At 35.8% G+C, this 24,788-nt stretch overlaps 1 protein-coding gene and 1 pseudogene across 2 annotated transcripts in view; both read left to right on the forward strand.

Moving 5' to 3' along the window:
- GRM8 (glutamate metabotropic receptor 8) overlaps positions 1 to 24,788 on the forward strand; it is a 945,046-nt gene that overhangs the window by 45,366 nt on the left and 874,892 nt on the right. The gene's annotated exons all lie outside the window — the stretch shown is intronic.
- On the forward strand, positions 7,296 to 7,871 carry LOC127564747 (cellular retinoic acid-binding protein 2-like; annotated as a pseudogene).

The raw sequence follows: 24,788 nt of genomic DNA on the forward strand, positions 1-24,788 counted from the left end.
TTATTTTCTGATGAGTCTAATTTAAAAACATTTTAATTAGGTGGCTTTCCTTGGGGGTGATCTTCAAGTGATTTTCAAGTTTTTGAAGGGTTATTTTATGCAGGATGGATTAACTTTGCTCTGCTTGGCCACAGAAGATAGGTGAAATAAGGGAACGTCATCAGGAGGTAGCTTTCAAAATGATTCAATGAAACACTAATAATTAGGACTGTCTAAAAAGGGAATGAATTAACTGTTTGGTGATCATTGACACCTGAGGCCTTCAAATGAAAAGTGGATGACCTGAAGATGCTTTGAAGATGTTGTGAGCCTGGGTGACTAAAAGAATGGTATAACTCCACCAGAGATTGAAAATTTTTAGGAGGGGCAGATTTAGTAGAGGAGGAGAAGATAATGAGTCCTATTTGTTGGACATACTAAATTTGTGTGAGCTATCGGATATTGAAATGAAGATGTTCAGCAGGCAGCTGAAGATGTGGGCAATTAGGTGGGATGGTGGAGAGAACTCTGGGCCTGGAGTCAGGAAGACCTGGATTCAAATCTGCTCTCAGAATATACTAACTGTGTGAAATTGGGCAAATTATTTACCCCTTTTTGCCTCAATTTCCTCATCTGGAAAATTATCTGGAGAAGGAAATGGCAAATCAATCTAGCATTTTTGTCAAGAAAAGACCAAAACAGGTTATGAAGAATTGGACATGATTGAAAATAACTAAACAACAGTGATGTAAGACTACATTTCCAGAGAAAGATGAGGATTGCAGATAGAGATTTGGAACTTATATTCATTGATATAATAATCAGTCCATTGGGGACATTGAAAGAATTAGCATAAAGCATCAATATATGAAGAAGATATACTGATAGGAGAAGATCCAAGAACCAGAGAAAAGAAACATAGTGGAAAGTATTTGGAAGAATTTGGAACCCCCAATTCCATGGATCTAACTCATTAAAAACAGGGGCAGCAATAGAAGAATGGATTGAGGTCTGTGGAAAGAGGAAACAAAGAGCCCTTTATAGGAACCTATTGAATTAGTTCAGGTAGATAATAATGAGGATCTGCTTTAGGATAGTAAAGTGGAAATAGATGACCATGAGAGACAGCATGAAGCTGGAATTATTTTGCTACCACAAAAAGAGTTATAAATATTTTTGTGAATATAGATCCTTTTCCTTTTAAAATTTTTTGATTCTTTTGGGATACAGACTTAGTAATGGTATTATAGGGTCAAAGGGCCCCCTCACAGTTCTAAATTAATCTCTGGAATGGTTGGATCAGTTCACAATTCCACCAACAGTACATTAGTGTCCCAAGTTTTGAATTCAAAGGGTTGATTGTGAGACCTTAAGTGAATGATGGCATATATAAAAATAACAATATCAGAAGGAAATGCAAATTCAGGAGAAAAAATCAGTTTAGGGATGTTGATTTTCACTTTCATGGTTGATTAGGAGAGGAATGTTGAGAAAACTTATTTTCTCTGCCATAACTATGTTGTCTTTCTATCTTGCTCTTTCCCACAAAATCCTTCTTTATGGAAAGTGAAAGTTCTAAACTGTAAGTTTAGAAACTATAGGTTTTTATAGTTATAGGAATATATATATGTATAATATGCACATATATTTATACACACACATATATAGTTATAAGTATAGAAATTAAAACTATAGGTTTAGAAAAAACTGCTTTTTCTATTTTTTTCTAATTTTGGGGGGATTGAGGAAATATAAGCCTCCTGAAGGTTGGAACTGTTTCATTTTTTTGTCTTTATATCCCCAGAACCTAGCACAGTTTGGTATCTAATAGTCTACTAATAAATCAAATAAAATTTATGATTGATTGATCCTTTGACTAGGGGGTAGTCAGTCACCTTTTTTTTTTAAATAAAAGAATCTTGCTGCTGACTCTTCCCTTTTAATTGAAATCCCACGAAGCCATTGGGAAGGAGGAAAATACCTCTTTGCCTCTGGCCAAGCGCTGAGCTCCTTATTTGCCTGGGCATCATAGCCAGATGCAGTGAAATGGGAGGTTTTTTCCTCTTTGATATTGCATAGCAGGCTGACCTTTCCTTCAGAGAAGTCAGTCTGCTGCACAGTCAGCAGATACAGAGTCTGCTGGAGTTTGTGCATCTCAGATGACGATTTCTGTCTGGGCAGAGCTTTTAGAGTGGAAGCTGAGGGCTTGCAATTAAATTACTGGATTTGAGGGAGAGAGGAGTAGAGAGAGGGAGGGAGGAAGAGAAAGAGAAAGACACACACACAGAGAAAGAGAAAGAGAAAGAGAGAGAAAAAGAGAAAGAAAGATAAAGAGAGAGAGAGAGAGAGAGAGAGAGAGAGAGAGAGAGAGAGAGAGAGAGAGAGAACACACACCCAGAAAGAGATCAAATAGAAATGGAAAGGGATAGAGAAAGATGGAGAAAGAGGAAGAGAAAGAGACAGACAGACAGAGATCCAGAGATCCAGAAGACTAAAGACTCAAAGAAACAGAGATGGATAGAGAAAGACAGAGGCAGAGCTAGAAATGCAGAGACAGAAAAAGACATGGAGTAGGAGGTAGAGAAAGAGAGATAGAACGATGTGATATCTCTTCTTTTTCTTCCTCTTCTCCCACACTCTCCAGAAAACAGCCTTGTTGTCATTTCTTTGTGATTTGGTTTAGGTTTTATGTATGATATTAAAACAACAGAAGCAATTTTTATTCAGTATCTTCCATTAGGAGCATTAACTAACTTTATTTCAGGAAAGATAAGTGGAAATGTAGCTTATGGCATGATCAGGTTTTTTTTTTTTTATTGAAGAAAATCCTGCTATTTTCATTTTTTTCTGGTTTGTTGTGAGTTGCTTACCCTATAGTGATGTGGCTCCCAGGCTCGGTTGAGAAATCTTGGAACCATTGTCTGTCAGTGCTAATGAGTATGGATTTGGGGGAAGAGTTATTTTGTGTCAAGAGGGCACTTAGACCAGAGATCGAAAGGAGCAAGTTTCCTCCTCTGAAGCCTTTTGTTATCAACCACCTGCTTTGATACTTACAATATAATCTAAGTCTTGGGATAATGAGATGGAGGCTTTAGGAGGTACTGACTTCAACCAACTTTTTAACCTGCCAGACTGTAAAAGCAAAGTGCAGAATTAAAGGAAAGGATTCTTTGTGCTTTGTTGAATCATAACAGAAGCCTAGGTAATGACAGACAGAACCATTAGGAGGCATTAAAGAAAAAGAAGAAACATGGCTGAGAGTTCCATAGTAGAAGAAAATTTATTCTTTTTGAACATTTAAGTTCAATAATGGTACTTTCTCTGTAGATACTATGATGAAGATACCATCAGTGACCCACTCTCTGTGGGTCATGTTTTTCCAGAAGAGGGGATGGATTTCTTGTTATTGAGTCACATTTTTTAACTTGTCTGTCTCTTTTTATCAGCTTGATAAGCGAGATTAGGGATGCCATTTGTGGCCACAGGCCAGTGTCCTGCTGTTTCATGTTAGGCAACAAAACTGTGATATGAGATTTTTTTTTTGCCATTGTACCCTAATTCATCCATAATAATCTTTAGATTTCACGATCCCCCCCTCATTTATCTTCTTCTGTGCATTTACGGACCTCTAAGATCTTAATTATTAATTATAATAAGAAAAAAGGAATTTTTAGTTGTGGTTGCCAGATTAGGGGAAGAATGGCAGTAATTGAAAACAAGAATCTCTTAATATCAGGAATTTCAGAATATGTGCTAGAGTAAAGAAACAGTGGAGAAGCATGGTAGAATAGAAATCGTCTCAGCTTTGGAGTTGGGAGGCCTGAGTTTGAATCCAGACTGTTTCTTATTAATTATTTGTAAAAATACGTTGAGGACACGTGCCAACATGTGACATAACTACTTGGGTCTCCTTTACTCTTATCTCAGATATACCATAGCCCATTCAAAGTTCAACTATTACTACTAATAACTAGCAGTTCCATAAAATAATCATAACAATTAGGTTAAAAATCATCAAACTTTACAGATGTTAATTCATTTGATCCTGACAACCATGGGAGACAGACATTATTATTATCCTCATTTTACAGGTAAGGAAACTGAGACTGAGAGTGAGTAGTCACCCAGCATCACAAAGCTAGTGTTTGAGACCAGATTTGAATTCACTTTTTTTACTCCAACTCTACTCACTCAGTAGCTAGGAAGTTCTACCATGATTTCTGATTGAACTGAGCAGCTCTTAAATGTAGTCACTTACTTTGTTCCATACAGAGAGCTACCTAGCTCTCTTTTAAAAATTTTATTAAAGCTTTTTATTTTTCAAAACAGATGCACAGATAATTCAGCTAGCTTTTAAACTGTTTTGATCTAGGGAAAGTAATCCTTTTTCCCTTCCTCTCTACATTCTTCTCTTTGAATAAACCAATCATGAGTAAGCTAGATGAGGATTTGAATAGGATTGGTCAAAGGACCTTTGGTATTCAATGGATACCTTCATAGAGTCACTTTCTGATGATTGTTTATTATAGGCTTTATTGTTACTTCCCTTGTCTTGAATTACCTCATGGTCATTGACCATGGGCAAGTCACTTGATCTCTAGAAACTACAGATGTTCCTCATCTGTAAAATGAGAGGATTGAATGAGATTGGGATTTTAAACCTCGGATCCATAGATAACCTCTCTCCAAAAATGTTGGTGGATAGGTTTCAAGAAGTTCATGGATTGAGATGGGAAAATACATATTTATTTCAACACCATTAGTTTCCTTTGTTCTTTTAGAAATTCCTTTGTAATTTTATTTTATGCATTTAGCAACATTTTTCTGAGGAGGGATCCATAGGTTTCAGCAGATTGCTTAAGGATTTATGTATGAAACAAAAAAGTTACGAATCTCAGGATTAGATCACCTTTAAGTTCCCTTCCAGTTTCTAACTCCTATTACCACCTACCTCACAGAATTGCTATATGAAAGTCTCCTTACAAATATTAAAGTGATACCTACATGTGAACTATTTTTATTAGGGGAATGGATCACAAGTGACAATAATAGCTTACATTTATGTAATGTTTTACATACATTATCTCACTTCAACCATGTGAAGCAGGGAGTGCCAGTATTATGATGAATTTTCTTTGTTCATTTTCTTCCTGTGATGTCTATGTTTTCTGGTATACTGGTGCTTTAAATTCCTTTGAAAATAATGCAGATGAATAAGAGAGAGACTATCAGCAACCATAGAAATTATTCACATTTATTAATAATCAGAGAAAAAGTAAATGTCACCTCATCTATTTTTGTCAGGGCCAGGAAAACTAACTGTCACAATTCATTATATTCTGTATCCTCTTTTCCTTTCTTTCCCCCTTTGCTCGATCCCCACTTGGATGAGTTGCCAAATCTACTCTTTCCATTGAGATGGAGGAAAATCAATTTCTTCTGCCACTTCCTCTTAAAGGCCTCCTGGCTTTATCATCTGTCCTTATTCTAGTATCTTACATACCTCCTGCCCACCTCCCTACTGGCATCTGACCTGCTTATTTAACCTAGGGACCTTTGGGCTCGGTTATCTATCTCTCTGACTAATTTTTAGGATCTCCAGGCCTTTCCATCACGCTGTAGTTGAACTTTCTTTTAAATCGTGTCTTTGTTATAGAGTTCCTTGAGAGCCAGGACTATCTTGCATTTTCTAGTTACATCTATCCAGTGCCTAATGCAGTGTTTGGTAATTAGGAAGCACCTAATAAATTATTTTTTTTTTCATTCATTCACTATTTCAGAGAGGATGAGGTAAAGGCTAGACAGGTGATATTGCTCAAGTTATATTATTTGTAAGTATCATATTGGGACTCAGGTCTAGGTCTTTAAGAGCAGGGTCCTTTTTAGTAGTATTCTGTGCTCCCTCTTGTGACTAATATCATAAAGTCAGGAACTGTGAACTGATCCAACCATTTTGGATTGCAATCTGGAATTGGCCCCAAAGAATTATAAAACTGTATATCCTTTGACCTATCAGGACCACTATTAGGTCTATTTCCCAAGGTGATTAAGGAAAAAAGAAAAGAACTTAAATGCTCTAAAATATTTATAGCAGCTCTTTTTGTGGTGGTAAAGAACTGGAAATTGAAGGGATGCCCGTCAAGGGGAATGGCTGGACAAGTTGTGGTATATGATTGTGATGGAATACTACTGTCCTATAAGAAATGATGAGCTGGTTGATTTTAGAAAAACATGGATAGTCTTGCATGAAACAATGAAGAAATAGATGAGCAGAACCAAAAGAAGAAACAGCAATATTGTTTTAAGAACAACTTTGAATGACTAAGTCATTTTGAATATTATAAATACTTAAATCAACTATAAAAGAGCTATCAAAGAAGATGCTATTCACAACCAGAGAAAGAACTGGTACATAGAAGTAGGTATATTATGGTTTTACATATATACATATATATGTAATATATATGTATATACAAATTTGTATGCAATGATAGTCTTCTCTAGGGTGGGATGGGAGGAAAGTAGGAAAAAAGTGTGCAACAGAAAACAAAAGAAAACAAAAGAATCATAGAAATCAGGGTAACTTTGAAAATATGTAGTATTTATTACATAGTGGGTTTTTTCCCTTGAGGCAAATGGGGTTAAGTGACTTGCCCAGGGTCACACAGGTAGGAAGTGTTAAGTGTCTGAGAGGAGATTTGAATTCAGGTCCTTCTGACTTCAGTGCTGGTGCTCTATCCACTGCTCCATCTAGTTTACCCTTGTAGTGTTTTTTTTTTTTTTTTTAAGTATGAAATGAAAATTCAGTTTTATATTGAATCTGCTTTTTATATTGTACTATATACATGAAAATGTTCTTTTTTGTCTTTTTGTTTTTAAGTTCAAAATGAATAAATTTTTAAAAAAAAAACCATAGATTTAAGGCTGGAAAGGATCTTAGAGGCCGCTGAGTTCTTCATTTGACATATGAGCAAATTGAGAGAGAGACATATAGCTAGTTATGTCTGATTTAGTATTTGTTTCCAGTCCTTCCCAATATCTGCCCATCAGACAGGTTAGCAACTCAAAAAAGTAGAGGAAAAAAGGGTGTAGAATGATTTATGCATCATTTCACTTGGTGATATAGGAAGTATAATGGGCTCATGTATAGGAACTGAACTTTTAAGCAAGTCCGATCTAATTCAATCAGGAAGACTAAAGTTTTTCCAAAGCTTCAGAGATGTGAAAATCTTGCCAATGAATACCAGTGGGCTATATGTTGACTTTTATTTTTCAGTGATAACTATAGGCAAGGCACTAGGGATATAAAGACAAAAATGATAGAAAAAAACAACCTTCCCTCAAAAACTATATCTGGGCTTTGGGGGTTTCACTGTGATTGTCTCCCTCACTCATGGTACTTAGAGGTCCCAAGGTGGGAAGGAAGAAGAAATGGTTCTCAGAACTTCCAGTCTCTAACCCCATATCCAGAAGAAATTTCCATTCAACTTCTCCTGAACTGGAAGATCATCCTTTCAAAAAACTTCAAGGACTTGCCCAAGGTATTGGGAGTGAAAATGATGCTAAGAAAGACTGCTATAGCAGCCACTTCAGAGCCAGTAATGGAGATTAAACAGGATGAGAGAGAATTTCTACATCAAAACTTCTACCACTGTGAGGACCGCTGAGATAAACTTCAAAATTGGGAAAGAGTTTGAGGAGCAGAGACTGGATGGGAGGCCCTGTAAGAGCTTGGTGAAATGGGAAAGTCAGAACAAGATGGTCTGTGAACAGAGATTCCTGAAAGAGGAGGCACCCAAGACCTCCTGGTCTCAGGAACTGGCCAGTAATGAAGAATTGATCCTAACCTAACAGCAGATGATATAGTGTGCACTAGGGTCTATGTCAGATAATGAGTGCTGAGGAGATGTCCTGAAAGGATCTTTTACAGCTCTCCTGCTCCATGTCCTCCCAGTGACCATTCAACTTCAATCTTTGCTTTTCTTCCAACTTTACCCAGCTAGTGTTCTGACCTCTGCCCCTACCCTGCTCCTTGTTATATCTGAGAGAAACAGAGAAACAGAGAGAAAGAGAGACACACAGAGAGAGACAAAGACAATTCCCACAAACATTGGACAGAAACCCTCAGTCTCTGCTTTATCCCTAAAGCCTCTCCCTCACATACCACAGCATTTCCTTTCTTCCCCATATCTCTGTAGCTGATTCAGTTTGGAATATTTATTTGTTAATGTTATTAAACCATTTGAAAGTTTAAAAAATCCTACAAGTCCCTTGTGAAAAGGAATTGGATATTTTTCATTTTTTCCATCCCACTTTAAGTATTTTTAAAATTTTATTTGCCTGATCTTTCTGCTGAAAGCCCTTCTTTAGATTGAGAAAAAGTTCAGCTGGTACAAATTGGGTTCTAGGTGGGATGTGATCACTTTTTTTTTTAAACAGTGCTTACTCTTTTTATTTCAGAACATATAGCACCAGGGCTGCAGATCAGCATTTACTAGTCTATCCTATCAGTGACACGCGTAGATCTTCCCACTGACGATGAGCCAAGGGGAGAAAGGTCTAGCTGGTTTTCAAAGACTCTACATCTGTTCTCAACTAGTCTTTCCCTTGAGCTTTTTTCAGGCTTCCATCACTGTCACTCTGGGTTCCTCTCTGTTTGTAGCTAAGCTTCAGGTGAGGTTTATCTTTCACTTTCATATCATCTGGCTGTCCTTCAAGTGTCAGCTAAAATCCCACCTTCCTGATGTCACTGGCCTTCTTCAGAAACAAAAGGTGAACAACAATCTGCACTCCATAGAATAGAATGTAAGTTCTCCACGAGTAGGGATGGTTACAATGTTTTTATCTCTACTGCTCGGCACATTGTAGGCTTTTAAGAAAAACTTGTTTACTGATTGATTGATTGAATACAACAGTGAAAGTAGAGACATGATTACTGCATGGACTTCAACTTTAATTACTGCACTGATATCAGCTTTACTGACTGCATTGACTGGCTTCAGGGTGGTGAAAGTTCCCTTTCAGCTTTTGCTGGTTTTACTTTCCCACTCTGCTCTCCCAAGGCAGTGGCTTCCTCTTGTTCCTCCACATGGTGACATTTTGATTCCAGAAGTTCAGGCCATGGGGTTTACCTGGCACATTGCTGCTGCCAGGGCTCACCTCCAAGACTTTGGAAGCTATAAATAGCTGGACACTCGCTCTACAGACATTAAGTGTTTGAGAAAGAAGGATTGGTGGAGGTGAGACACAGAGAGAGTCATAGGAGTAAGCATTCCGTGGCAAGAAGGTCATCTGGGACTTTAGGAGGAGCAGCTCACAGGCAGGTAAGACTAAGCTAAGTAAAGGGGAAGCTTAGGAAGAAGGGACAGAGAGGCTGGGCCTGAGCCATGAGTGGGATGAACACAGCATTAGGCTTTCCACTCCATACACTTCCATATCCCTCTGGTGGGGGTACACACCATCCAGCGAATTACAGAATTACAGCTGTTCAGCAGTTTTAGAGCAATAGTAAACAATGGCTTAGTGCAAGGAGAGAAATAGACCCTATCAGTTGAATTGAAGGAAGGGATTTGGGAACTTGGAATTTAATTATCCTCATGCAAATTTGACCAGGAGCCTAATGTGAATTTCTCTGTGACATTTAGATCAGTCTTCCCCTTCTCCCCCACCTGCAGTGTATTGATAGAAACTAGCTGAAAGAGGACCAAATTCTTTAACTACAGAGAGGAGAAAACCTTGCCAGTGAATACCAGTGGGCGGTGCCTTGGCTCTCATATCTCAGTTAAAACAGCACAATGTCCCAGAACGCTGGTTCAATACAAAAGCCACATTATCTGGCTCTGAATCAATTACCATGTCAACCTCACCCAGCCAACCTGAGAGGCAGTTTGGTGGAGGGTGGAGAGTCAGAAGACTTAGCTTTCAGACCTGTCCTCCCCCTTATTTCATGGTTGTATAATATGAGCAAATCACTTGACCCAGAGGATGGGGAGTCTTTGAGCCTCAGTTTCTTAATCTATGAAATGGGAATAGTCTTTGTTTTCCTATATCACAGGATTAGTGGCTTGGTGGAGGAAAGAAAGTTCAGAAGATCTTCATATCATGTGAGCTGAATTCCTTAGTCAAGTCATTTGTTTTGGGCAGCTTCTGAGCCTCAGTTTCTAAATCTGCAAAGCTGAAAAAGTCATTTAGACATATGTAGACATTTTATATATATAATTTATTCTATGTATATATACACATATATTTAGAAATTATGTATATATGTGTGTGTATATATATATATATATATGTATATATATATATATTTAGAAATTATATGCCAGGCACTGTGTTAAGGTGCTAGGGATATAATAAAAAATAATATGAGAAAACTGCCTTCAAAGAGTTTACATAATAATTTTAATAAATAGTACCTGCCCTACATACTTCACAGAACTATTAAGTTAAAATGAAATGAAAATACTTTGATTTTGCTGAATTTTTTCTCTCTTTTAAAATCCATTAAATAGAAAAAGAAAGAGCTTGCTGGTTAGGGAGAAGAGAGAAGGAGGTATTTAATAATGAAGACAACAGGAAAATTAAAAAAAATCAGAAAGAAAGTGTTTTGAATACTGCAAAACAGCAGGTAATGGGCTGGTTATTATTATAGTAGCAGTAGAATGTAAGCCCTTAGAGGATGAGATTGTTCCTTATGATATCTTCATATTTCCAATAGATGTTTGGATCATAGATGGTGAGCTGAGAGGTTCAGTTCCCTTATTTTCAAAAGGAGGAAACTAAAATTTAGAGATGTTATGTGATTTACTCAAGATCACCCAGATATCAAATATCAAGAGGCAGTGATGAATCTTGATTCTCTGATCCCAGAGCCAGAACCCCTTCCACTATATAATCCTTTATTCAGTGTTTCTACTATAATCAATGCTTGTTGAAGTGAATTGAGCAACAGACTCTAAGTTAAAACCTCTCCCAGACCTAATTCTTCTTATACTATGAAATTTTAGCGTAAGGAGTAAGACCACAAAGACTGGTTGACAAATATATCAAGGGAAAACATTTGTAGCTATCTGAGCTCTGATATTTGAAAAATAAGACAGTATTTTTATAGGTAGAAGCTCAGTAATATATTAGTTAATCCATATTAAGCAGGAAAATAGGTAAACAGAATTTTCCTTATGTAAAAAACCTGACCCATTTATTTTTGTACATTCTATATGATGCAGTGGAATGGGGATTGGATGTGAAATCAAAAGAGCCAAATTCAAATTCTGGTTCGTCAACTTACTGCCTATGTGACCTTGGATGAGGTATTTGCTTTCTCTTGGCCTCAGTTTCCTCATCTGTAAAATGAGGAGGTTGGGCTGGATAATCTCTCAGATCCCTCTAATCTGTGATTTCATGATTCTATAATTATCCGATTGAGTATGGAACTTCCTTATCAACAATTTTAACAGGTTAACAGAGATTTCCAGCAAATCCTTTCACCCTGATTTTGGGGGTCTTTGGATATTCTAGTTTGTAGAGATTCTTGCAGTTGTCTCAATCTAAAGTTATACTTAAATCACTTTGAATGTGAGTTCCTCTAACTTTTTAGTTTTCCTGAATTTTGAACCAGATGGCATTTCACTGGCCCTTTCTTCTCAACTCCACAAATACACCCACTCACACCCACATACACTCTGTTCTCATCACAACTCACTTTGAGGTTGCTAAAGTTACTCATTTGTACCCCCATTATTTATGAAATTTAAGGGAGTTTCTCAATATTGAATGGAAATATTTGAATAAGATCACTGACTCATGATGACCTTTGCTGGATGGACAGTAGGATGGAATCTATTGAAAAGAAATCAAGGTCAGGAAGGACGGTCCTGGGTTCTAAGCCTAGCTTAGTCACAAGGTTAAATAATTTAGTTTTGCTCCTCTGCAGGTGTCTTTTCTGGATAAAATAGAGCTATAGACTCATGGTATGTGAAAGCAAGAAGATTTCAGAGCCCTTCTGATCCAATCTTTATATTGAATAGTCAAGGAAACTGAGTCTCAGAAGGGAAAGTAATGATTATCTCATGTCATCCTCACCACAGCTTTTATTTTATAGCAAAGAAATTGAACTTGAGTGGTCTTGACAAAGGGTCATAGTTAATAACATTATAATAATAATGGACATTTGTGTAGAACTTTAAAGCTTGAAAAGTGTTTTACATATGTACCAGCTCATTTTGTCTTCATGATAGTAAAATTTCATGAGTCATCTTGATGAAAAATTTTTTCCTTATGAAGTGAGCAGTTTATCGATGTTGTACAATCTTGTGATTAGCTATAATGGCCCTTGGAAAATAGATTCAGCTTGTAATTAGGGCCATATTTGAGCCTTTCCAGCATGGTAGAACTTGTATTTGTACTGATTGCTAGATCCTATGGTCATCCCTAAAATATGATGAAACAATGATGTAGGACTTCGTGGATGGATTCAACTTTGAAAGGTTAACTGATTGGCCCATGATCATGAAATTAACATGTTTCAGAAGCAGAATTTTCACCCTTATTCCTTCTGGCTCCAAGTACATTGCTTTTTTCAATTTGTAGTGACATGAGTTAAAGAAGTCCCTAAATCTAATCTAATCTAATTCCCTATCAAATACAAGAATAACTTCTGTAATATCAGAATATTACAGATGGATGGATATAAACTCTGCTTAAATGATCGCATTTGATGACATATCCTATTTTTTGTTTGTTTGAATGGTTAGGAAATTTTTTTGTTTGTTAAGACAAAATATGCCCATGTGAGCTTATATTCAGAGGTATGTGGAAGAATAAAAGACACCTTACATATGAAAACAACATATATATGTATATATGGTGGTGAGGGGGAAGAGGGCAAGAATTAAAAGCACCAAAAATTTTGATGAAATCTTCAGCAATATTAATCATAATGAAGATATCTGACTTAACTCTTGAGTATTATATATTCTACTTGCTTCTTCCTTTTTTCCTACTTAGCAACTAACTAAGTCTATCTCCCAAGTCTGGCAGTTCTTAGAATTGAGCTGAGTAGGTGCAATAAAAAGTGAAAAATATGAAGAATATATTAAGATATGTAAGAAACACCAAATGTAACCTGATTCCTCAAGCCCATTGACGTAGGACTCTTTTCTTATTGCTGGACCTTATTTCCTCATCTCCATGTAAGAGACAGGGTGAAGAAAAGAGAGGAGTTTCAATCTCTTGTTTTCTTTGAGTGCTTTACAAATTTTTATAGTTTCTTCTGGTGCTATAATCATCTCGGGCTCTTTCAGCTTAAGCTCACTTCAGGTTTCTGAAAGATAAGATTTTGGGAAGAGGCAGATATGAGAGGAGCTGGCAGGCTCTACCATGTCCCTATCCCTAACACTAGAGACTTTGAGAAATTTTCCTTTAGGTAAAATCTAGGAGACTCTCTTGCTTAATCTATTATTTTACTCACAATGGAAAAGTTCCTTTGCTCTGTATAGTTTGGTATATATTCTCCCATGGGCTACTGACATGAAAAACTGGATTTCTTTGGCATTAACTATATATGTATTCATTGTGGGATTGGTATTTGGTGGGAAAGGAGTCAAATCTAAGACAGAGCTTGAGATTCTTCCCCTTACTATCTTTATTAAGAAATAATGTTTAGAAGCTTAGCTTGAACTTAAAAAGATATCCCTTAGAGACTAACAATATTTAAGGGAACAGATACCTGGCTCTTTCTAAAGAGAACAGGATGGTCAAGCTTTTGGCCCTAACATTCTGCTTCCTTTTCTAGCAAGAATTAAAATATAGATGGAGGGACAAGAGGCTAGAAATTCTAATTGCCTTCCTTTGAGCCACACAATGATACTTCTCTGCTACATGTGAAGGACATACCTTGCCACACATATGTGAAGTAATAAAAAGCGAGTTCAGGATATAATAGGGACAACACATATTTTGACTATACTCATGAAGATACAACAAAAATAACCAAACTAATGATTTAGAGACACACTTGAAAGAAGACACAGGGAAACACATATTCTGATATTGTTTAAATTTACATATTAAATTTTTTCCTAATAAAATATAAGTAGCACAAATTTTAGGAATTTTATTTGGGTTCCTACTCTATGTGTTATTTGATTATTTGTCTGTTTCTCTTTCTTGAGAGTGTTATTAATACAAACCATACCTCAGAACAGGCACATTGGACTGACAAAGATCCAAGTTTTATCTTGAAGGGTTTTTAATAATTTGTATTTTCTGTGGCTTACCCTAACACAGATTGTCAATCTAGGAACTACTGAATTTAGATAATTTCTAGCATATTCAGTTTGTCTACTTGCTAGTAATCAAGTTTATCATTAAATGCTTTTTTTAAACATAAAAAGCATATTTATTACCAAGTAAATTTGGACGTGGATCTATATTCAGGAGCAAGGAACAAAATTCATGAGATTGATAGGGAAATCTTATTTTGTGAATGAGGTAGGTGAACTTTGGTGAGGAAGAGGTCTCACTTTTTACATCAGCTTTAGATTTGACTTTATGCCTCTGTTACAGCCAGATTGTTACTCTCTGCCACTTCAGGTATTTTCAACATTGACCCAACAGCTGATGCCTCTGCTGCATTCTTGCTGAATGCCATGTTTCCCAGACATCCCTCCTGTCTCTGCTTGGTGTCCTTGTTCCCAGATGTTTCTGTTCTCCTCTAATCAGTGCCAGTGTTTTGGTCCCAAGGAAAATGAGTCCTTGAACTTCTCTGTAATCAATGTCTATACCTGAGAACCTGGACTCCATGGGAAAATTAAATCTTCTCCACTGTTACAATGTCTTAAGACTAGTGACAATATAGAAAAATGAATCTTTTCTCTACTGGGCATATTTGTTACAAGAAATTTATTATAGGTATACATGTAAACCTATAAAAGTATATAAATAAATGTATTTATCTCACAAGTGTATTTATAGGTAAGTATAGTATATATATTCATATATATATATATAAATATCAACATAATGAATATCCTTAAAATTTTTTCTTGAGAGTTAGAATAGGGATAATGTTTCTCTAAGTCTATCTAGGAGTTCATAGATCTTTGAGTAGGTTCTATTACTACATCATTGGTAAACATATAGCTTGCTTTTTTGCTTTTGGTGAGATTTAAGGGAAAATAACAATAACAGCTCACTTTCACAGAATCTCAAAATGGAAATGATCCTTACATGTCATTAGTTCAACCCCAAATTAGACTATAAAGAACATTACCAGTGGTCAGAAAATCTTTACTTGATGATCTCTGGGATGGAGAGTTCATTACCTCTTGAAGGAATCAGTTCCATTTCCTCCTACCCTGCCCCACCCCCAATTTACATCTAATAGAAATCTGCCTCTACACAATTTCCATTCAGTGCTGCTAGTACTATACAATAGGACCTATCAGAACAAATCTAATCTAATATTCCATTTAAAATATCCTAATATATTAAAAGATAACCATTATGTCTTCCCTGCGCCCTTTCTCCTCTAGGTCAAACATCCCTAATTCTTTGAACTTATGTCCACTCATGAAATAATTTCCAATCAACTCACATGTTTTCTAATCGCATTCTAATTTGTCAAAATCCTTCCAAATGGAAAATGCCATCCACATCCAGAGAGAGAATTATGGAGACTGAATGTGGATTGAAACATTCTATTTTCAAGTTTTTAGTTTGCTTTTTCTTTATTGTGGTTTTCCCCTTTTGTTCTTATTTTTCTGTCACAGCATGACTAATATGGAAATATTTTAAAATGTACATGTATAACATGTCAGATTGCTTGCTGTTTTGGGAAAGGGGGAGGTAAGAGAGGGAGGGAGAAAAAATTTGGAAGTCAAAATCTTACAGAAATGAATGTAGATCTATTTTTATGTAATTGGAAAAATAAAATATGATTGAAAAAAAAAAACGAATGATGCTGTAATCATAGCACCTAGGAAAAAAATCCTTCCTAAAGCATGTTTAAATCCAACATTCCAAATGTATTCTGACCAGGGTCAGACCAGGTTCGGTCCATCACTTCTTTTATAGAACCCTATACTTCTACTCAATCAACCATCAATTTTTAAATACCTACTATATGCCAGACATTGAATTGTATTGGGATACAAAAGAAAGATAAAAGATTTTAAAGTTTAATGAGAGCGTTAACATGCAAACAACTACACACAAAGGCAAGATCTATGTCCTATGAGCCAAGACTCAAACCTAAGAATTCTGGTTTCCATTTCAATGTTCTTTCCTCTTTCTTATTGACTCCCTGCTATTGTATAACATTTATATATATATTCATCTTAATATATTTCTTTGGAGAGCAGTGCAGATAAGGAGATTTCAAACAAATTGTAAGTTATACCTTAATGAGGGAAGAGTGAGTAAATAGAGTTTGAAGAATCTTAGAGCATTTGTATGTTCTCACACCTTGCCAACTGCATAGAATCTTTCTGCTATCAGGATACTTATCAAATTCATCCTCTAAATAAACAATGTTTATTAAAGTATCCAGTCTTTTCATAATCATGTTAAATCTGAGAGAAGTCCCAAGAAATCTCTCTATCAAATTATAGCACCTCAGAGTTAAAAAGATTCTCAGAGGCTGTCTAGTCCAACTCACCCCACAAAGAGTCATCTTTACATCCAACCCAACATGTGGTCATGTAATCTTATCTTGAATACATTCAGTGAGAAATAACCTATTACCACCCAAGGGAGCCCATGTATAAAGTACCCTGTATAGCATAAACTTGCTCTTCACCATCTTTGTTGATTTCATCTAGACAATTTAAAAATTAATTCATGATCTCCCAAATTGTGGCAACCAGAACTGAACAGCTCATTCCCAGATTAATTTTGATTCACCTTAGAAGAATGTTACTCCTAGGAAGTTTTCCTGGAGAATCCTTAAGACAAAAAGATGGGTTCATCTCTGATTGTTTGAATCTACTAGAGGGGGAATATGAGGAGGCCCTAATCTGGATCTCAGTGAAATTTTTTTCTGAGTGGCTCATAATTCTTAGAATGGGACTGATGGCTTTGAATCTATAATTCCTCCCCCCCATCTTCCAAGTCAGTTCCTGAGAATTCTAGAATTACCTTGGGACCTGACCAGTAGTGTGACATTTGGAGAATATATGGGACATAGCACAAATTCTGTCTACCATTGCCAATTAGTACTTATTGGTACAATTTTGCATTGTGTGTCTATCTAAAGAAGCTATTTAAGTTTTTCTTATTAACCTTTAATTTCAGGGAGCATGTAGAGTTCCCCATATTGAATGCTACTACCGACTAGCAAGTTACAACTGAGATCTTGTCATGGCCTATATCCAACCAGCTTGGTTCTGACTTAAAAAAATTTTTTTAGAGTGTTAGTTTTCTTGCTGAATAATCCATTTTTGAAGAGGTTTCTATGTGAATCCATGTTTCCTATTAAAGAAGATTTTAGGTTGATTTACTTAATTCTTCAGATTGAAAGCCCAGGGCTTGTTTCAAGGTAGAGGGAATGAAGAGAAATCTAACATATATTTAAATAAATATGGTAAATCACTCATTTGATGATGAGTTGCTCAGCTCTCAGATCAAGGTCTTATTATTGAAAAAAAACTTCTTTTGTTTTAGACAGTCATTCTTTAATTTTATACATGTGTACATTATCTGACTTCCAAAGTTGTATGACTGTGGTTACTGGATTGGTACCTTGGGCACTCCCAAGTGGAAAAGACTCTGTTAAAGTAAAATGGGGATGGGGTTAGGAGGAATCAGGTTGCCCTCTTAAAATTAGATAACAAGAAGGTGAAATCTAATGGAAAGAGTAAGAATTCAACAAATGCCAACAAAAACCACAGAAAATAAAACTGTGGTTGATCCCAGATGATTAGGCTAAGTGTTTTGTAGTTTGCTTTCAGAATACTGGAAAAGAAAACAGTCATGTAAGTTTTAAAGATGATTAACATTTCTCAAGTTTACACTATATATGAGATATATGAGAATGATTTTTTGCTTTTCATTGGCTCTAGTCCATTAATATACCGATTATACCATTACCAGGGATCTTACAGAAGTATCAATGGTTGCTCAGATTATTCTATTACTTGATATTTTTAGCTTCACAGGAACTAGAAGCCTGCTTTCCCTTTCTAGTCATTCCTATACTGTTCCACACTACCTTGAATTTTCTAGTTTGTCTTTCCTCATTAGAACGTAAGATCCTAGGGGGCAGGGACTATCTTGCTTATTTGTGTTTGTATAATTCAAAAAAAGATATGCACTTATGGTTTATAATTATACTTCCATTGATACTTCTTTTTAAAAGAGATTTCATATGATTAGGCAGCCAGGCATAGGGCAAAGAATATGGAGTAGTTAGGTTTGAATCCTAGCTCTACTACCTACATAACCTGAATCAGTAACTTCTTTCTGGGTCTTGATTTTCTCATCTGCAAAATTCAATGAGGGCATTTGTGTGATCTGGTAGGTCTCTATTAGCTCTAAAATTGTGATCCCAAAGCATTTGATCCAATGATAAATTCAATTCCTACTTTCCATAATTGGAAGGAAAAAAAGGAGGGGAAAGAGAAGGAAAGAAAAAGGAAAGGGGAAGGAAAAAGGAAGGGAAAGTGTTAAAAAAAAAAAGGGAAAAAAAAAAGGGGAATGGAAAGGAAACAAAACCAGAGAAACAGAGATCATTTATTAAGATTATATATACTAAGTGCTAGGTTGGCATTATGTGAAGTGCTTGGCACTGTTGTTGAATTAAATTTGAATGACATATAGTTTCCCTGATTATTTCTATTAATTAGTTTTATTTTTGCTTTTGCTTTGTCTGAGATCATGATTGCTACCCCTGTCTTTTAAAAATTTCATCTGAAGCATATTAGATTCTGCTCTAGATCTTAATAACTCTGTATGTCTTTTTGTTCCAAGTATATTTCTTATAAACAACAGATTGTTGGATTCTGATTTCTAATCCATTCTGCTAACTGCTTTCATTTTGTTAGAGTGTATCCCATTCACAATTACGATTACTATTTCCCTCTATCCTGTTTTTCTTCCTTTGTTCCTTCCTTCATTCCTTTCTTTTTGCTCCTGTCCTTCTTCTTCTCTCTTTTTTTTTTCTGCTCAAAATTTTATTTTGCTTCTAGCCATTGCCTTCCTTAATCAAGCTTTATTTTTATTATTCCTTCCCTTCTCTTTTATCCTTTTCGCTTCTTGTTTTTCTATTGGGTAACTTACATTTCTATATACAACAGAATGTGTATATGTATTTATTACTCCTTGAGCCAATTCTGATGAGAGAGAGGTTCAATAATTGTCTGCTTGCCACCCTGCCCATTGCAAAATGTGTGTTCCTCTTTTATGTAAGAATATTTTCCCTATTCCACCTCTCCCTTCCGTCTTCTCCCAGAGCATCTCTCTTTCTCACATATTTGTTTGTTTTTTTGGGAGCTCATTTCAACATACTCTGTGTAAACTCTTTTTAACTGTCCAATAATGATACAAGTCTTAGGAGTAACATGTATCATCTCATTTGGGAGTATAAACAGTTTAACTTTATTGAATCCTTTGTGATTATTCTTTCATGTTTACCTTTTTATGTTTCTCTTGAATCTTCTGTTTGAATATCATATTTTCTTATTAGCTCTGTTTTTCCCTATCAGGAAAGCTTTAAAGTCCTTTATTTCCTTAAATATCCATTTTTACCCGAAAGATTACACTCAGTTTTGCAGGGTAAGTAATTCTTTGTTTAATCCTAGCTTCTTTGCCTTTTGGAATATCATATTCCAAGTCCTTTGTTATTTTAAAGTGAAAGCTGCTTAATCTTGAGTGATCCTGACTCCATCTCCATGATATTTGAATGTTTTTTCCTAGTTTCTTGAAATATTTTCTCTTTGACCTGGGAGTTAAGGATTTTGGCTATATTGCTAGATGTTTTCATTTTGATATATCTTTCAGGAGGTGATTGGTGCACTCTTTCAATTTCTATTTCACTCTCTAGAAACATGATATTGGGATTTTTCCTTGATAATTTCTTGAAATATTTTGTTTAGGCTCTTTCTTTGAGCATGACTTTTAGGTAGCTTAATTCTTAAATTATCTTTCTTCAATCTATTTTCCAGGCAATTATTTTTCTAACAAGATATTTTAATTTTTCTTCAATTTTTTTTTCATTCTTTTGACTTTCTTTTATTGTTTCTTGATACCTGATGGAGTAATTAGCATCTACTTGCCCAATTCTAGTTTTTAAGGAATTGTTTCCTTCAGTAAAATTGTATACCTCTTTTTTTCCCATTTGGCCAATTTTGCTTTTTAGGGAGTTCTTCTCTTCAGTTGATATTTTGTTCATCTTTTTCCACTTAACCATTTCTGTTATTTTTTCAGCAATTTTTATGCCTTTTAAAAAGCTAGTTGTTATTTTTTTCATAATTTTTTTGCATCTCTCTTATTTTCCCCCTATCTTTCTCTCTACTTCTCTTATTGTTTTCTTTGACATCTGGGAATTCTTATTGGGTTTGGCTCCAATTAGCGTTTTTGAGGGTTTTTTTGGTAGCTGTTTTTACATTTTTATTTTTGTCTGAGTTTATGTCTTGATCTTCTCTGCTCCTACAGTAGGTTTTTAATAGTTAATTTCTTTTTTTTTTTTGATGGTTGTTTTTATTTGCTACTTTCCCCAGTTTATTTCTTGACTTTATATTTGATGTTAAAGTTTGACTTTGGGAGACAGTATTCCAAGTTTCAGACTTTTTCATCCCATTGCTTTAAAACTAGTTCTGGAAGTCTCAAGCTTTTGTGCTTCCAAGGTAGTATGATGGGGAAAGATATGGTCATTACTCTCCTTGTCTGCACTCTAGTTTTTTTAACAAGGAAGAACTTCTAGTCCCTTCCAACCATAAGTGCTGATGCTCCTTTTTGTTTTGTAATTTAAACCAGGATCCTTGTTTCCTTGTGACTGAACTCTGTACTATTTTCTGCTGCCCTAGAACTATGATCAAGAATTGCACATGGGCAATAGAGTTTCCAATAAGTACCAGTTGTACCTAGTGACAGTAAATGGTCCCTAATACTCTTTTTCTGATAAGTTGTCCAACTTCCCTCACTGTTTCTGAGTCAAGAGATCCCAAAGTTGCTTCTGCTGCTGCTGTTTCAAGCCACCATTATGTGAGTGAGCTCCAGATAAACCAATACCTTTATATTTCAGACTTCTCCTACTGATTTCTTAAGTCAGAAAAAATATCTCATTCTGACATTCTGTTGGCTCTGCTGCTCCAAAATTTGATTTGAGATGTTTGGATGAGTTGTTTGGATGACCATATTGGGAGGATTTGGCTGTTTGGCTGCCCCTAATCTGCCACCTTGGCTGCTCAAGAAGAATTTCTAGAAACACATGCCTGATTTTGTCACTCTCCCATTCAATAAATTCCAATGTCTTGCATTCTTCTAAGATCAATATACATCCCTTACCTTGTCATTTAAATACTTGGAGAAGGCAAATGATTTTTAAGGGGTTTTAATATGGAAAAAAGAGAGCTTACATCTGATGGTTTCACTCTCTCTCCCCCCCCTGTAAAATAAGAAGCAAAGTCTCAGCTAAAGGATGGGAAGAGGGAGAGATGTGGAAAGCTTGAGCAGGAAAAAAGTTTCAGTATCATATTTAGTAAGGAAAGTGACAAACTGGAGTGTGCCCCAGAGGAAGGAGACCAGGTTAATAAAAATGCTTGAAATCATGTCACCTGATGATTATTTGATGGTTCTGGGGGTGTTTAATCTAGAGAAAGCTTAGGGGATACACACACAGACATACACACAAATCTTTTTGCAGCTGAACTCCAACCTATAAAGGAGACATATATTTGCACTGTATGGCCTGACTTCACACAAGAAACTCCATCTTCCTATTTTTTATGTAGACTATTCTACCTGCCTAGAATGCACTTTTTTTTCTCCCTTTTGTCCCATATAGAATCCTAGTGTCTTTCAGAGTCAAATACTGCCCTAAATAGAATGCCTTTCTGGATCCCCACAAGTTCTGATGCCTCCCTTTCCCCCAATAACTGCCTTGAATTTGCTTGGTTTATATTTCTGCATTATTATGAGGAAAGTATATTTTAAGTGACAAAATAATTTGTGAAAGTGAGCTGCTATTATTATTATCCAAACTATATTAGCTCACCTTTTGATTACCATTCATATAGAGGCAGCACAGTGGATAGAACATTGGGACTGAAATCTGGAAGACAAATTCAAATTCATCATTAGACACTTGTTAGCTATGTGATCCTGGAAAAAACACTCACCCTCTGTTTGTCTCAGTTTCCTCAATTGTAATTTGGGAGTAATAATAGGACATAACTCCCTAGGTGCAGTGCCTGGTACATAGTAAGTGCTATATAAATGTTATCATTGCTATTATTACACTTGGCACAATGCTTGGCACATAGTGTAACAAATGTTGTTACCATTATTATTATACTTAATACAGTTCCTGTCACATAGCAAGTGTTATATAAATATTGTTATTATTGTTGTTATCGTTACACTTAGCACAGTATCTGACACATAGTATTATATAAATGTTATTATTATTATGCTAAGCACAGTGCCCATCACATAGTAAATGCTATATAAATGTTATTGTTGTTACTGTTATTGTTATACTTAGCACAGTGCCTGGCACATAGCAAGTATTATGTAAATATTGCTATTGTTGTTGTTATTGTTACACTTAGCATGGTGTCTGACACATAGTGCTATATAAATGTTTTTATTATTATTATGCTTAGCACAGTATCTGTCACATAATAAATGCTATATAAATGTTATTGTTGTTATTGTTATTGTTATACTTAGCACAGTGCCTGGCACATAGTGTTATATAAATGTTGTTGTTGTTACCATTTTTATTATTATTATACTTACTACAGTATCTGTCACATAGTAAGTGCTATATAAATGTTGTTATTACAGTGATTAGCACAGTGTCTGACATAGTGTTATATAAAGATTGCTATTCTTCTTCTTCTTAGCACAGTGCCTGTCACATAATAAGTCACATATATATATAACACATATAAATGGTGGTGTTATTATTATAGTGATTAGCACAGTATCTGGTATGTAGTAGGTGCCATATAAATCCTTATTCCCGTCTCACCTCCCATCCCCAGGTGTGGTGTGGGAAAGTAGAGTTAAGGGTACAGTTGAGAGGTAGCTGGAAGGAAACATTAGTATATTACAAGCTGTGTCTTCCAGGAGGAAGGAAGCTTGTCTCTTTTTGAAGCTGGGGGAGTGCAGGTAAGGCTGGCTCCAGATTGTGTTTGGATTAGGAGTATGGGTAGACATCAAGCCAGAGACAGCCCTGATGTTTTTTTCTCTTTCTGTTGCAATGGGAAGGAGTGCCGAACATCAATGGATGTGCTGTCAGGGACTTCTGGGGGGGAGGGGCTAGCACAAAGGGGATAAGGGTCAGGAAGTCTGATAATGACTGCAGGGCAGACAAAGGTCTTTGCCTAAGTCAAAGCAGCAGATGTTCTTTTTGTGAAGGCAAAGAACTGGAAATTGTGGGGATGCTTGTCAATCGTGGAATGGCCAAACAAGTTGTGATATATGATTGTGATGGAATTTAATGTGGTATAAGAAGTGATAATGATCTTAGAAAAACATGGAAAGACTTGCATGAAATAATGAAAAGCAAAATGAGCAGAACTAAGAGAACATTGTATACAGTAACAGCAATATTGTTTTAAGAATTACTTTGAGCTAATGAGTTATTTTATCCTTTATAAATACTCAAATCAACTACAAAGGATGTCTGAAGAAAGAGTCCCTTTGCATCCAAAGATAGAACTGATAAGTAAAAGTATCTATAGAATAATTATATATATGCTATATATATGTGTGTGTGTATGTATAGATAGATATATACTTATTTACATGATTTTATATGATTTTGCTGTATATTTAAAAGAAATGGCAAGTTATATATAGTAGATTTGCATTTTCATGCACAATCATCTTTTTATTGTACCATTTTATGTAAATGTTTGCAGCTGTGGCTGAAATTCGTGAGAAGGGTTTTGGTGAGTAGTCACTGGTAAAGGAGAGCAGATGCCCTGACAACAGACAAGACCTTGTGAGATCCTGGAAAGAGAGAAATCTTCAGAATATATAACATTTATCTCTTCTTCCAGCCCAGATCGCCCTCCCTTACTCCCATCCCCACCTTTCTCCAATGGTCTTCTATCTATATGATCTGAGTTATGATGAGTCACTCTTCACAGATCTCCAAGTCTAAGGAATCAGAACTTCAACCCCATGAGCTCCTGTAACTTAGTGTTATTGTTTCTTATATCAAAAATAAGTGATAATATTTTGGAGTGAAAATTGGTTTAATTTCCTGTACTTTGTTCTGAAATTTTCTGACCCCTTTAGAATATCTGAATTCCCACCTCAGCTCTGCCATTAAATGTGAGTCACTTAAACTCTTGACACCTCAATTGTATCATTTTTATGGAGATAATAATTATTGTACTATCCATCACATAGGACTGAGATGGGGAAAGCACCTGGCAAGTCTAAGAAAAACACTCTATCAATGTGAGTCATTTTTCCTTCTCACCTGTACTTCTGAAAGTGCCTCATTTCTTTTATGAGAAATGAAGAGATATTATGGATAGAATGCCAGAAAGATCTGATTATTGTCTTAGATAGCATTTGAACATCATAGCTGTGGGATCTTGGGCAAATCACTTAACTGGCCGGCCTCAGTTTCC

The sequence above is a fragment of the Antechinus flavipes genome, chromosome 5 (assembly GCF_016432865.1).
Source record: "Antechinus flavipes isolate AdamAnt ecotype Samford, QLD, Australia chromosome 5, AdamAnt_v2, whole genome shotgun sequence".
In the NCBI taxonomy this organism is placed as follows: Eukaryota; Metazoa; Chordata; class Mammalia; order Dasyuromorphia; family Dasyuridae; genus Antechinus; species Antechinus flavipes.